Consider the following 15,843-nt stretch of genomic DNA (forward strand, 5'->3'; position numbering starts at 1 on the left):
TATTCAGTTGGTTCAGTCAAAAAATATTAACTGTCAATTTTGAAAAAATATTTTTATCCCATTTGCCGACAATAAAAGCACACTACCCAATTTTGATAATTTGAACGTGGAACATAACGGAAATATAGAAGTAATACATTCGCGAAACGACAAAAAATACTTAGGAGTAACAATAGATAAACACCTACGCTGGGATATTCACATAACGATTATAACGAACACATTAAGATGCTTATTGTATAGATTCAGAAAATTGAAAAACACTTTACATTACTTACCTAAAAATGATATACCACACTCTCGTTCAGTCAAGGCTACGCCATTCTCAGCTGGGGTGGTTCAGTTAAAACCCATTTGAATCAGTTGGATGTCCTCCAAAAAAGAATTTTGAAAATAATCTGTGGCAAAAAAAACAACTACTCTTTCAATATACTATTCCATGAAACAGGTATACTCGACCTCAGATATCTGTTTATGCATCAAATAATCATATACATCTACAAAAGCAAATCTGTACTCAAAAAAATCAAACAAATGTCCAAACAATACGAACAACAAGAAATGTGGTAATACGAAACTACACTTATCTATCATCTAAAATATTCAATCACTCACCGAAAACATTCAAAACACATCTTACTTCATACTATTCGCTGAATATGATAAAAAGAATATTCAAAAAATTCATTGTTCAACTTGGAAGAGATACAGTACACTTCTTGATCGAAAGTTAACAAAAACAGTCAATAACAAGCTTACCTACCATTTCCAATTCACTTACCAATTAAATCAATCAATCTAGAATGTTCCAACGTAGTTATAAGATTTTAATCAATTCAAAGTATCCATACAGTTTCAAAGTAGCTATAAGTTTTAACTGAAAAAATCACTTTTATCATAAATTAGTTTTTAATGCCTACCCCTACAAGTAGCACAACTGTTAGCAATGCAAGAACCGGAAACCCTTCCACGCACAACCAAATCGATTTTAGTGGAATTCATCCTGCCCTTGTTTATTGTCTGATGTGACTGAATGTCCATCGTATTTTGTATTTTGAGATTGCCAATAAACATTGTTATATTATATTATATTAATGGAAAACTATTTTTTAATGGGACACCCTGTATATTGTTGTATATTTCAATAGAGCTTAAACTTACTTTTAAAGAAGGAGCATACTTGATGTTATGCTAGAGTCATCCTTCAAATAAAGAGCTTTTAGGTTTTTCATGTAGACTTTGGAACGCACAACTTCGATCTCATTCTCATTCTATTGTGGAGTAGAGAAGTCAAAGAAAATTTAGATTTAGTGTATGAGCAGATGTTTGTAGGGGTAGAATTATCGACCCGTTCAATTATAATGGCACTCTCATATCTCAGAGTTATTTGAAAATTTTAAGGCAAAATATCCAACCCCTTGTTGATGAAATGCCACTGATGGCCTCAGATAAATATATTTGCAACAAGACGAGGCTTCTCCTTACAACACTGCAATTGTCACTGATTTCTTGGCTGCAAATTTTGGTAATAATTGAATAACCAACTAAGGACCCAACCGTTGGCCGGCTAGGTCACCGGATCTAACGCCTATGGACGTTTACCTTTGGGGAACGTTGAAAGAGCATTTTTCAAATTGCCGACCAATTCTTGATACGAATTGGAAGCGGCAGTGATGCAAAGTTTTGCTTCCCTCACTGCTATTGAACTAATTAATTCGGCAAAGAACGTTCAGAAAAGGTGTCGCCTGTGTGTAGGAGAAGCGGATAGACATTTCGAACACCTTTTCTGAAAAAATATATTTCATTGTTTGTTCTTTATCATCATTATCATTATTGTTGAGGTTTCATTTATTAGTATTAAATATAGTATAAATTGTTTCATCGAAACTATGCGTTTTAATTATTGTTGTGAAAAGCTTTCTCAACATTTGATAGCTACTAACAATTTCTTTCTCTTTTATCGCCGCGTCGTCCAAGGCCCACTTGATCAAAGTGTGCGTTTCAAAGTCTACATGAAAAAATTTAAAAGCTCTGTATATCAAAGATGACATTTTCGGTAAGGTCATTTTTAGCTTTATTGAAGTGTTCTAACAGAAACCAGAAATTTTTGTCAGAAAAAGACTCTATTGGAATATGCAGGAAAATATAGGGTGTCTCATTAAAAAATAGTTTTTCATCAATAACTATTGATATTTCATTTGAAAAAATAAGTATTTCACACCATTGAATTCTACGTAAGAAAGTGATTCGGAAATGTTTTCATATATACAAGAAATTCTTGACAGAAAAAAAATTACTCCAACTTCTTGAAAAGGCAAATTTAGTCACTTCTATTTGCGAATATAATTATCATTTTTAATCTGGAAATATCACAACTTATCTCTTGCAGTTTCAACCATTCTTCAAAGAGGCGATTGTTGAGAACACTGTATTAAATCATGTGTCACTCTTCGAGTAATAATAATGAGTGTATACAGATTTTAGAGCAACAACAAATTAAAACGATGAATGTTATTATTTCCTAACCACGGCTGTTAAAACTGTGAATAAAGCTATATTTTTTTCATGGATGGGAAGTTGTTTGTATATTTTCTAAAAAACTATTTTTTAGTATTTCAAAATATATTTTCTGAATTTAGTTTTCCCACCTGTGAACACATTTTGGCCACTAATGATATTTCAGAGAACTCTTCTGACTGATGTTTTGGTGTGATTATGATATTGACTGTGCAAATTGGAAATATAATTGATACAAAAGATCTTGTCTTTATTAAGCGGAATGACCTCTACTTCACTAATTGAGCCCATTTGAAAAGGAAAATTTCACATAAAAACTTGTACGGTTATGGTGATTTACAGATATAATTGGCTAGTACTTGATTGGTTTTTTACTGTTCTGGGTAAAATCCTTTTTTCTGAGCCTTCAATAATGTCAGACATTGTAAAAGATAACGAACCAATTAGGAAATATTTCTTTTTTTTTAAGTAAACGATTGTTCAGTTATACAATATGAAATAGAATGTCCAAAGTGAGTGGTAATAATAGATTTAGGAAATTTTCGCTACAAAAAGGAATAATTTTCATAGAGATTATTGATCCTAAAGAAGAACCCTTTATCATTTACCGTGAAAATAACAGCAAATAATAGTTAGTAAATATTTATATTCTTTCAGACTATGAAATTTTAATAAATGAAAATCCGTTTGAATGTTGTGTTTTTGCAGCTCCATAATAATAATATAATAATAAATATGCTTTATTGTCCAAAGAAAAGTTCTTATTGACAAAGCTTTGGTGAACATTTTGAGAAAGAAAAAACATAGTCAAGTATCGTTGGTCGTTATAGATGAAGTAAGTGTTTTTGATGCAATGTTCCGCCAATGTGATGATACGCCAATGTGATACAGACGAATTGAAGGGGCACCAATGGGCTCGCCACTATCACCCGTTGTTGCCAATCTCTTTATGGAAGAAATCGAAACCGAAGCAATAGCAACGTCACCCTTGAAACCTAAACTCTGGCTGAGGTATGTCGATGACATCTTCGTGATTTGGTCTCATGGTCACCAGGAACTTTCCAGGTTTTTTAATCATTTGAATGAAATCCATCCACGCATTAAATTTACGAAAGAAGTTGAAGAAGGCAACCAGCTCGCATTTCTCGATGTACTGATTATGAAAAAGCCAGACGGAACATTAGGTCACACGGTATATCGAAAGCCAACACACACGAACAGGTACCTAAACGCAAATTCACACCACCACCCAAAACAAATTCACGCGGTGGCAAAAACACTCATTACACGTTCGAGGAGGCTGGCAGACAACGATCACAGACAACAAGAGTTGAACACCATCGAAACAACGGTACAAATGAATAACTACTCAGAAAGAAGTATAAAAGCGGCTGCCAAGACCACACGGAAACAACAAAAAACTCGAGATACACCGGTCATAACAACCACACTACCATATATTGCAGGAACAACAGATAAAATCAGCAGAATTCTTCACCGACATAACATATCAACTTCGTTCGTACCAGAACGAACAATAAGGTCCATGCTTCGTAATCCCAAGGATCAGATACCACTGGAATCACAAGGAGTGTATGAAGTACCATGCCATGATTGTGACAGGACTTACATCGGCCAGACCAACAGACGAATCAACATTCGCAAAGATGAACACAAACTAGCAGTGAAGGGAAAAGTCACCACGTCTTCTCTCTTCCAACACGTACTTCAAACAGGACATAACATCAATGTCGACAACACAAAAATGCTAGCAAGCAACGAAAACTTTTACTCACGAACAATCAGAGAGGCAATCGAAATTGAAAAACGACCTAATAATATGAACAAGAGGGATGATGCGCAAAGATTACCATCAACATGGAGATCCGTTTTATCACTTCGCACAAGCAATCAGACTGCTCAACTTCAGAGGCAAAACTCGGTACATGACAATACAGGTACAAAAACAGAGACAGGAGAGGCAGCTCAGGTAATAAGACCAAAACAGGTAGTCGAGCAAACACAGGTAGTGGCAGCAACGCAGGTAAAGGGAAACATCCATCCCTATAAATTGAGACACAGAGTTCGAATTAATCAGTCTAGTTGAAAAAACCAGACATCACCAGAAGATGGCAAATGAGACTTTGCCGAAACGTTGTGAAAATAATCCTTATGGGGAGAAAATACACAGAACACGGAGCGAAACCCGAGAAAACAGCTCATCATACTTTATCCGTGAGAATCTTCGAGTTAATATATATATATATATATATATATATATATATATATATATATATATATATATATATATATATATATATATATATATATATACACGCATACATACATATACAAAAACAAAAATAATAAAAAAATACTGTATAGAGAGAAATGTGTATAAAATTTGATTGAAAGGTATCGTCATAAAATTCTTGTAAACTATAATAGGGCCTCTCGCTAAGAAAATCCTTTGTAGATTTTCGAAATTCAGTACAGATTACCACGCATTTTAGGTAGTTTGGAAGATGATTATACATCTTGAGACCATTATACAATATAGAATTTTTAATTAAAGTAGTGTTAGGTATGGGAAGACTTAAATTTAAGGTCTGGCGTGTGGTGTAATGAGAGACAATAGAGGGAAGTTCTGTTCTATGTTTATGCACTAAACAAACTGTTTCTAAAATGAATAGAGCATACAGTGATAACATTTTGTTTGCTACAAACAAAGGTCTACAAGAATCTTGCCGCCTGGCTCTACAGAGAAATCTTAATGACCTTTTCTGCAGAATAAAAATCGACTCGAGTCGAGTTTGATTACTTACCCCCCAGAAAGGTATCCCATATCTTAGATGTGATTCTACTAATGAATAATAGACAGTTTTAGCTGCAGGTAGTCCTAGTTCGTTAGAAGTTATTTTCACAGCGTAACATCCAGATGAAAGTTTTTTGTTAAGAGATATTATGTGGTCCTCAAATTTCAATTTATTATCAATTAATAACCCAAGAAATTTGTTGCATGACGTGTTCTCAATCACATTCGAATTCAAAGCTAGAGGAATATTATCAAGAATGCAATTAAAGGATAAAACTTTAGTTTTTGAGACATTGAAAGCTAATAAATTTGCTTTACACCAATCTGAAAGTTTGGAAATATCAGAGCAAATGGCATTATATAGATCATTTGTGTTGGTATTGCGTCATAATATTGTAGTGTCGTCGGCGAATGAAGTAAATTCACCCTCAATATCAATGGTAGTCAAGTCATTGCTATAGAGTAGAAATAGGGTAGGTCACAGTACTGATCCTTGTGGTACTCCGTTAGATACTTCAGAAACATCAGATACTGTTGTATATTCAATTCTATGACTTCTACCCGATAGATAGGAAGCAAACCATTTATGAGTAATACCTTCAATACCATAGAGATAAAGTTTCCTGAGCAGAATTTCGTGATTAACACAGTCAAATGCTTTAGAGATATCAAAATAAATATTTATTCTACTGTGTTATGGTATATATACTGATTAATAGAGAATTTTGTACTCTATTCATTTATGATTTTCATTTTTTCTAAATCAAAATATTTTGCCTCTTTTCAGCTTATTACTTCAGTAATATTATGTCGTTAAGCAATGTTCGGCCAATTTTTCTCTACGAATTCAAAACCAAAGCGCGGCTGAAACAGGCTAAAGAACTAACCACACTTTTGACATTGATAGTAGTTTTGAAATTTCAAAGCCAAAACACAAGCACTACAGTGAAATCCTTAAGGCGCTCTCAGAGCGGTGCCTGTGCGAAAGTAGTGATTCACATTGGATTTGAATCGCTGGAGATTGAATCTATTCGAAAAAACGTTCTCAGGAAGTTTATTCCACATAAACGCAGTTCTCCAGATGAAAGATTTCTTAAACAGTGAAGGTCGTGTGAGCAGCCACGGTCTGTCGCGTATTTTTGGTATGCACCGCTCTTGGTGGAATGAAATGTCACTTGAACATTTCCCGTGAAAGTATCTATAGAAGAGAGACAAATCTCCAATCTTTCTTCGATGTTCCAGGCTATCAAGGCTGCACGTAATGTTCGCGTCTTCAATCAGGGGGATGGCTAATTTCTGGATGGAATCCAGCAACTTCAGGATATGTTTGGGGGCAGAGCTGTATACATGAGAACAATACTTCAAAGAAGGTCTGATCTGAGCTTTATGCATCAAAAGTTGCTGAGGTGTGTACAGTTTTCTGGTTCGGAACAATGTTCCAAGCTTGTGAGAAGCAGCCTTTGCTATTCCAGCGACATGATTGTGCCAAGACATATTGGTTTCCATTTTAACCCCCAGCAAACTCGTCAAAGTAGAAAGCGGAATTGTCTGACCTGACTTTAATATATCCGGTTCGGAGATATTCATCTTCTTGGAGAAAACAGATGCCTGGGTTTTTGTGGAATTGAATTGAACCTGGTTACTTTCATCCCAATTCGAAATCACTTCTCAATCCTCATTAAGATATGCAACCTCCTGCTACCGGTGAAGATGTGCCTCCATAACCAATGTCCTGGAATTCAAATGGAATGACGAGACAAGTGTGCTGTCGTCAGCAAAACAATGTATTGGATTCTTGGTTTTGTCCAATGAGTCGTGGATATACAATAACAAGAAAGTTGGAGATAATATGGACTCCTGAGAAATACCAGCGTTGATGGTGAAAGTATTCAAGAGATATCAGGGAACGTTCTTTCAGGAAGCTGAAGAGCCATAAACAAAAATGATCTGATGAGCGCAACATCATTTGATTCTCCATGTTTCTGGATTGCGATATTCCAAATATATACTATAACAATTTTCAATTGAAGGTGATTCATTAGCAATGTCGCACTTGAATTGACCAACGGATAATCCTTTTACCAATTCTGCAGAGGCGTACCAAAATAATATTTTTATTCATTTAAACACAGGTAATAAAATAAAAATTGTTTTAGTAGGTGGCGCTACCTGGTGTCAATGGTAAAACTAATTACATTTTCTTATTATGCCTGATACAGTACTTCAAAAAAAACAGAAAAATTTACAAAATAATTATTATGTCCCTTTCATATAGAAAGAGAACTACAAAGCAAGTAAATAATTACCTATGTTATGCTTATGAAGTTTCAGAATCCATTGACTCGTCCGAAGAGCTATCCCCAGTCACACTCAAATCTATTATTATTTGGTCGAAAACAATGTCCAGCATCCCGTCCAATCTCCACATTTTCTCTTCTTCCTTGGTCCCATGGGCTACAGCATTAGCCCAATCTTCTTTCCGTATCCGTTCCATTGCGAGTTCTAATAAACGTTGGACATCAGAAATTTTATATGTCACGTTTTCACGAGCTACGTAACCATTAATTTGAGCCCAGATTAATTATATCGGGTTTAACTTGCAATGGTAAGGAGAAAGTCTCAAAATGGCGATGCCTTCAGCACGAGGTATTGTATCCACCACATGCCGGCGATATCTGTCACGATGCAGTTTAATGACACTCATAAGCTCGACCTTAACCACGTCCTCAGAAAATGGAATTCCTTTTTGTCTTAAACATCTCTGCATGTCTGCTTTTCTGGTGGTCATAGTTGGCAGCTGTTCTACTAATCGGCTGTGATAAGAAGCGTTATCCATTGCTATTACCGAATTTGTCTCGACTCGTGTAAGAAGAGATTCAAACCATCCTTCAAAGCGTTGGGCGTCCATGTCTTCGTGATAATCCCCCGTTTTTTTTTTTTTAAATTAGTGCACTATCGTCTAAAAAGCCACTCTCGCTACCTATATGGGCGACAATTAGTCGTTGCCCTTTACCCGTTGGTCCGCGTAACCCTGTTGATCAACCGTCCACAAATGCTTGACGATAACTAGTTACAGTAGTATCTTAGATACTGTGTGACCAGCAATCACCCACGTTTCGTCCAGATAATAAATTTTTTTGTGAGCAGAACGCATTTCTCTAATAGAGCGAAGATATCTCCGTCGCCATGAGACTATATCTTCTCTTTCTATTAAGACAGATTTACGGGATCGTTTGACATATATACATTTTAAATATTTCATTCATTATTTTCCTTAACTTCTCTTTGCTCATGTTTGGAATGAGATCATTATCTATTACCTTTGTCCTAATGGATTCGAGGGTTGACGCTTTATTCTCAAAAAAGAAAGAATGAATGGTACAGCGTACAAAATTTTTCTGGTACTCGTCCAATTCAATTTTTTTCTACCATGACAATGTACTTTTAGAGCTAGCAATCTATGATAATGTATTTTGAAAAACAAGTATCGGCCAACTCTGTCTTATATTTTGAAGTTAATAAATAGAACAGTCTATTTAATAAATATAATAAAATATATTTAATTAATACAAAATACCTTTAAGTCACCTCCACAAGAAACAGATAATGCAGATGCAGATAAGGACGCTTGATACTGAAGAAACCGAATTTCAAAGTATTTAACGGTTCACCTATTCGCTCGTACATCCTATCGATATGCAGAAGATATCTTGTTACGGGGGCAGATTTTATGGGATCATCTTACTTTTCAATTATTTACAATGGCGATGCATAGACAATAAAAATGACCCCATATTGATGATCGCTCAAGATGTTGAAGCCTTTCAAATATTTGAGGATACGATAGTTTCTTATAAGACAGGTTGAAAAGTCTGCCAATTAACGCGAAATTTAGTTCCGAAGACTTCCGCCTCGAAGACTAGCCCCGAAGAGGTCGGCCCACAATGATCCAGGACGAGGATTTGAGGAACCTGGTGAAGACTCAACCATCATAAACGGTGTCAGTTCCCATGCGGTTTTTTATGATTTACAACGTATTGGAAAGGCCAGAAAGCTCCAAAAGTAGGTGCTTCACGATTTGAAGGAGAGATAAAAATTGTCATGTTTCGAAGTATAATTTTCTTTGTTTTTGCGTAACTAAAACGACCCTTTTTTTGGATCGGGTTATCATGTGTGATGAAAATTGTATCCTGTACGAAAATAGTAGATATTCAGGACAGTGGTGAGACATAGATGAGCCACTCAAGAACTTCCCAAAAGCGAAAATCCACTTAAAAAAAGACCATTGTCACTGTACAGTGGTCAGCAGCTGATGTTATTTACTTAAACTTTCTGCAACTGGACCAAATCATCACAGCAGAGTCATATTGTGTGGAAATCGACGAAGCGTAACGAAAATTGCATCAGCAGCAGCTGGAACTGATCAATAAAATAGTTTCGCTCCTGTTGCACGACAACACCCGTTCGCACGTTTCACAAATCACCGTCCGAAAATCGAACGAATGGGGAATGTTCCTCCTGACGAAAATCAAATAGTTTTCATAAAAGAGCTTTAAAAGAACGCATTTTGAACTTATCATTTCAACCTTTTTCTTTAAAAAATTATTTAACTACTTAAAAAAAAGAAATGAAATAATACATTCAACATTTAAAGGGATTCGTTTCTATTTCATCATTTGACAACATCGGTTATAGCTAATAAAGGACAATGAATCTGTTACCTGTATGTGACAAAAAAATATGACATATTTCAGAGGCGTGCTGTTCTGTTTACTTATATTCCGAGTTCCGAGACTTTCTGTGACATATGACCTAACCTATCTTCCTCTATATAAATAAATAACTGTTGTTTATGTGGCTTGTGGAGGTGGTATTGAATTATAATTTATATTTTGCCTTAATTGTTGATTTACAAAGATAATGTTCCTTTTTTTAAAGTAGAATATCTAGGTACGTATGAATTATTTCAACTTGATATAGGCGCTGTTGTCAATATGTGAATTAGAAACAAATCCCTTTAAAAATTAAATTCCAACATTTGAAACATCAATTTGAATACTTTTCGATGTGAATTTGAAAAACTCATGAATTAAACTCAACTTTATTTTGTTCAAACTTGCGTTTGCTGTAATAACCCAAAAAGAGGAACATTCCCCATTGAGTGTAGAAGTTATGCCTCATCCACCATACTCCCCAGACTCTTCGCCAACCGACTACCATTTATTCAAGCACTTTAATAACTTTCTCACCGGTTGAACCTTCACCAATCAGGACCAGGCAGAAACTACCTTCGTCGACTTCATCTAAACCTGAGCAAACAATTCTTATGGAGATTGAATCAATTGACCACAAGTTCATTGACAAAAGTGCATTGATTCCAATGACGTTTATTTTGAGTGAAATGAGTAAGTGTTCACTGAGATATTACAGTTTGAAAGAAACCCACTCAACAACTTCAAAAAACAGTATGAACAATAAAAATGATTTTTGAACAACCAAGGTCACATTAGTGGTGCTAGGCGGAACCACTCAACTGTACTTAAAAGGACAAGACGCCATCTATGGGATCGACAGAGAACTCAGTGGAATATCAAAGATAAACGGCGTTATCTAAGGCGGTCTATTGCAAAGCTAAGCTTCGACATTTACTGCCAAACAAGATTCGTCCTGTTTTTCACTGTAGCTTTCACTGCAAGGCAACTAGATGAACTTGTGACTTGGTGGGTTGAAAAAGCGCTGCTTGTTGATGGACCTATTCTAATGGTAACACATATGTCACGTAAAACCCATCATAATTTGAGGATTGAAATTATGTTGTATAAATTGTACAGTCTGACACATTTTTGAGGTAATGATAGAGACTAAAATTGAGTTAAAGACTGCGACAAGGAGTAATATTTGTTTGAAGGCGGTTGACAATGTTTCGTGGTGCATTTTATCAGTTCGAACTTCCATTGTCTAATATGATATAAATTGATTCGAATTCCCTGGAAGAATCTGTAAAAAATTAAAAAGATTAGTTGAAAAAATAATTTTATCAAGCAAAAAACTGAAATTACAATACAATAACATAAAAGCAACATCCAAAAAAACAAAAAAAATTGAACTATCAACACGAGGTAAAAAATTAAAAAATTATTAACAAGAAATGGAAATTAAAAATATAAAAATAAAAGATTCCAAACTAAGTTACTTTACGACGTTTCGATTGTTAATATCCACAATCGTATTCGGCTGATAACAGTTATTTAGTTTTTTTGGTTGTTGCTTGTAAGTTATTTCATTGTCATTTCAGTTTTTTTGCTTTATAAAATTGTTTTTCAGCTAATCTTTTTAATTTTTTACAGATTCTTCCAGGGATTTCAAATGAATTTATATCATATTAGACAATTGAAAGTTCGAACTGATGATATGCAAGGACTAGTGTATCTAAATTAGCGTAAACTAAATTCATAAGTGAACGATCATGCAACAATGACGCATTGGATGAAATGATCACTATGCCTAGCTGAAAATGAAAACGTTAATTATTGATAAAAAAGTATTTCTGGAAACAAAAAATCAACTTCAACTCGAATCCTTTACTTTATACACAACTCATATGACATTAAACCCTGTCGCGACAGTTGTCTGTGTTGATAAATAAGAATATCATACTAGTTTGCCCGGCGAACTACGTTCTGCTTTAGAATCAATAAATGATGTGCTAAGATATCAACTTAGTTATATGAATCTTTTTTATTGTGTTTGTGAAGCATAACGTCGAGACATACTAACACGGCTAGTGTTGCCAGATCATTTTCATGTTTGGCAGTAGATTTTGTATCAGAAAAACCGTATATTGATAGAAAAAACAGTAGATAATATATTTCATCAAGATATATATTACTTCGATGGATTGGTTTGTTGAAGTTTTCGACTTAAACATATGAAAACTCAAATCTCTTTGAGAAAATAATAGGTAATAGAATTTTGATGTATATTGAACAAAATGACCTATTCTGCAATAATCAACATGGTTTTAGGAAGAGTAAATCAATTGAATCTGCATCTTATCAACTATTGAACTATATTTATGCACAAGTGGATAATAATAACCTGGTTTTTTCACTTTTTTTAGATCTATCAAAAGCATTCGATACTGTTTCTTCCAAATTTTTATTGAAAAAATTACTAGTAATGGGCTTTCCCAATAATGTGTTGTGTTGGATAGAATCGTACATGGAAAACCGTAGTTTGGTGGTTAAATGTAATGGAATTACATCAGTTCCTTATGATGTGAAACTAGGTGTTCCACAAGGGTCTGTTCTGGGTCCATTGTTATTCTTGACTTTTATCAATGACTTGCCTGAATTCATATCAGATTGTCACATTACTATGTACGCTGACGATACTACAATCACTGTTTCTGGAAAAAATGAAAATGAATTATCGATGAAAATTAATTTAGTTATTGACGAATTCAGTAGTTGGTGTCAACGTAACAAACTGATTTTAAATAAATCTAAGTCAGTGCTGATGAAAACATTTGCTAGGAAGGATTTCTGTTGTAATTTAGTCACTTTGAATGACATAAAAATATCAAAAGAAGTTGATTTTCTTGGAACTATTTCAGATGAGAATCTCACCTGGAGAAGTCACATACAAAAAGTGTGCAGTAAACTCAATTCCGCTTATTATTCGATCAAACAGTTGAAACATTGTTTAGATAGGTTTGGTTTACTAAATGTTTACTTTGCGAATGCATACTCCCACATTAGTTCCAACATAATGGCTTGGGGATGTGCAAAGGAATTTTCTAGAGTTTTCATCTCTCAAAAACGACTGATAAGATTGATATTCAACCTGGGTTACCAAGAAAGTTGTAGACCCGTTTTCAAAAGGGAACGCTTGTTGACTGCACCCGCAATTTATATAATGAAATGTGTCATTTTTGTGCACTGGAACCTTGACTTGTATATAACGAACTTGAGCATTCACGGTCGTGATACTCGATATGCTACTGCTCTGAGGGTCCCTTCACATAAGAGTGATCATTTCAAAAAATCTCCATTATATAATGTCATAAATTTTTATAACAGACTGCCACTTTTTATAAAGAGATTGAATTTTTCAACTTTGTTCAGTAAGAAAGTTAAAAACTTATTACTGGACAAATGTAACTACAGTCATAAGGAATATTTAGAGGATTCTTTCACAGAAGGATAATAAGATATATAATCGTTCTAAATTTTCACTTGCTGTTTTGAGTTTCAGTGTTCTGACTGGCGATTTTATCGTTTTTTTTTAAATATGTGTGTACATGTTTGTAAATATATGTATATATGTAAATATATACATATGTATATTTATTTGACTACGGCAAGCAAAATTGCCACATTTTTTTATTCATTTTTTAATTAGCATTTTATATATCTATATGTACCTATACCTTTGTATATGCAAATATTAATTTTTATTCAAGCTTTGATTCCATAATTTTATTCATAAGTGACGTACTGTTTTTTGTAAATAATCATTGACCTACCATATATACGCTATGTATCACAAATGGTGAATAAATATTATTATTATTATTATTATTATACATTTGGATAAATAAATGTGAATATATAACAACATTGATAATAAGAGGACATGACGGAGAGAGAGGAATTTCAACTTCAAGGCGAGGTCATTAGGTTCAGGCTCACCTGAGGCTGCCCTCACGATGAGGTACTATCTCCCCTTCTGTGGTCGCTCCTGATGGATAGTCTGCTTGATGCCCTCGACAGAAGCAAAGTAGATATGCAAGCTCATACAGATGACCTTGTCATCTTTGCATGGCCCACGTCGGAAAGGATAGCTTGTAACATCCTCCAAAGCACGATGGACGTCGTTCACAGTTTGTGCCTCAGGGAGCAGATGTCTGTCAACCCCAGCAAAAATGTGATAATCCCCTTCACCAGGAGAAGAAAATTGGACGATCTAACGCCACTTTTTCTCAATGGTGAGGTCATTCCATTTGGAACGGAGGTGAAATATCTTGGCATTGTCCTAAATAAAAAACTTACCTGGAACGCTCATTTGGTAAACATTTCATACAAAGCCAGACTGTCCCTATGGACATGTCGAAGGATTTGTGGTAAAATTTGGGGTTTAGGTCACTTATGGTGCAATTGCCTGGTGGCCGAAGGTTTTACAGAAAACGGCCCAGGCGAAGGTCTCTGGCTTACAGAGACAGGCTTGTCTGGCCATCAGTGGTGCCATCAGTACCACTCCGTACTTGGAGAGAGAAGCTAGATGGACTGCATATAGACTTGTGCACATTGCTAATTGCACAAATCAATTTAATGCAGAGTGCAACAGACTGTTGGTTGATACTGGAAGTCACAGCATTCTGGAAATGACGTCTGACTTTATGCCTCTGTCTACTACGGACTGCCTTATAAAGTACTGTTCTCGAGTAGGTGTTTTCAGTCGCAGACCCAGGACAGAGGTATCAACCTGCCTAGGAACCTATGCGACTGTATTTCAAACGGAAATTTGCGCCATTGAAGTGTGTATGGAGAGATTGGAAGAATCGAACCTCGTAAACAAGTCAATAAAAATATTCTCGGACAGTAAAGTGATGATGGAAGTTTTCGGCTCCTACCGAGCGCAACGTCTAAATTGGTAGCAAATTGCCAAAAATGAATCTCCTCGTTAGGGAGACTTAACAGATTGTCGCTGGTTTGAATTCCTGATCATACTGGTCTGAATTCCTGGCCATCCTGGCCTAGAAGGCAATGAGGCTGCTGACTTCCTTGCAAACGAGGGTGCTGCAAGCAGCTTCATCGGACCAGAACCTGTCACTGGCATCGCTTTAGGCTTTGCCAAACAAAGATTGAACACCTGGATGGCAAGACGATTTTTGGATTCTGGCAGAATCTTTCAGGATTGGCTCACTCTAAGGCGTTTATTCACCCTTCGAAGCTTGATACCAAACAGTTGTTGGACTAAAGTAGGGATGAACTACGATATCGAACAGGCCTTCTTACAGGTCAGTGTCATTTGAATCATCATATGCAGAGACTCGGACTGTCGGAAGACAGTGTGTGTCGCCTCTGTTTGGAAAATGATGAAACAGCACAGCACATACTTTGTGCCTGCCCGCTGGGGACCGAATCAGGTGTTTAGAGTTAGGCAGAACCGTACTCATACCATCTGTCTTGAAATACCCCTCACCATACAAACAAATCGGCTTCGTTAAGAAGCTGGGTTTATTTGGTCGAGTGTGATACAAACTTTCACACCTGTCACGATTTATTTTTCAATTGAGGTTCAACGGTGTTTTGTTTATGAAAGAATAGCCATTGGGCGAGTTGAATTAGATAATAATTAGTTGGGTAATTTTGTTTTCCTCTTAACAAAATATCTAAGCCAACATGCTACAATGATTTGAGACCTATAAACATACTACCGACTTTATCTAAAATTGTAGAGAAGGCAGAGTATGAATGAATATATGAGTGAACAATGGAAAAAATATC

This window comes from Leptinotarsa decemlineata, unplaced genomic scaffold, assembly GCF_025532065.1.
Source record: "Leptinotarsa decemlineata unplaced genomic scaffold, Ldec_3_MD MMD2_tig00001393_RagTag_RagTag, whole genome shotgun sequence".
In the NCBI taxonomy this organism is placed as follows: Eukaryota; Metazoa; Arthropoda; class Insecta; order Coleoptera; family Chrysomelidae; genus Leptinotarsa; species Leptinotarsa decemlineata.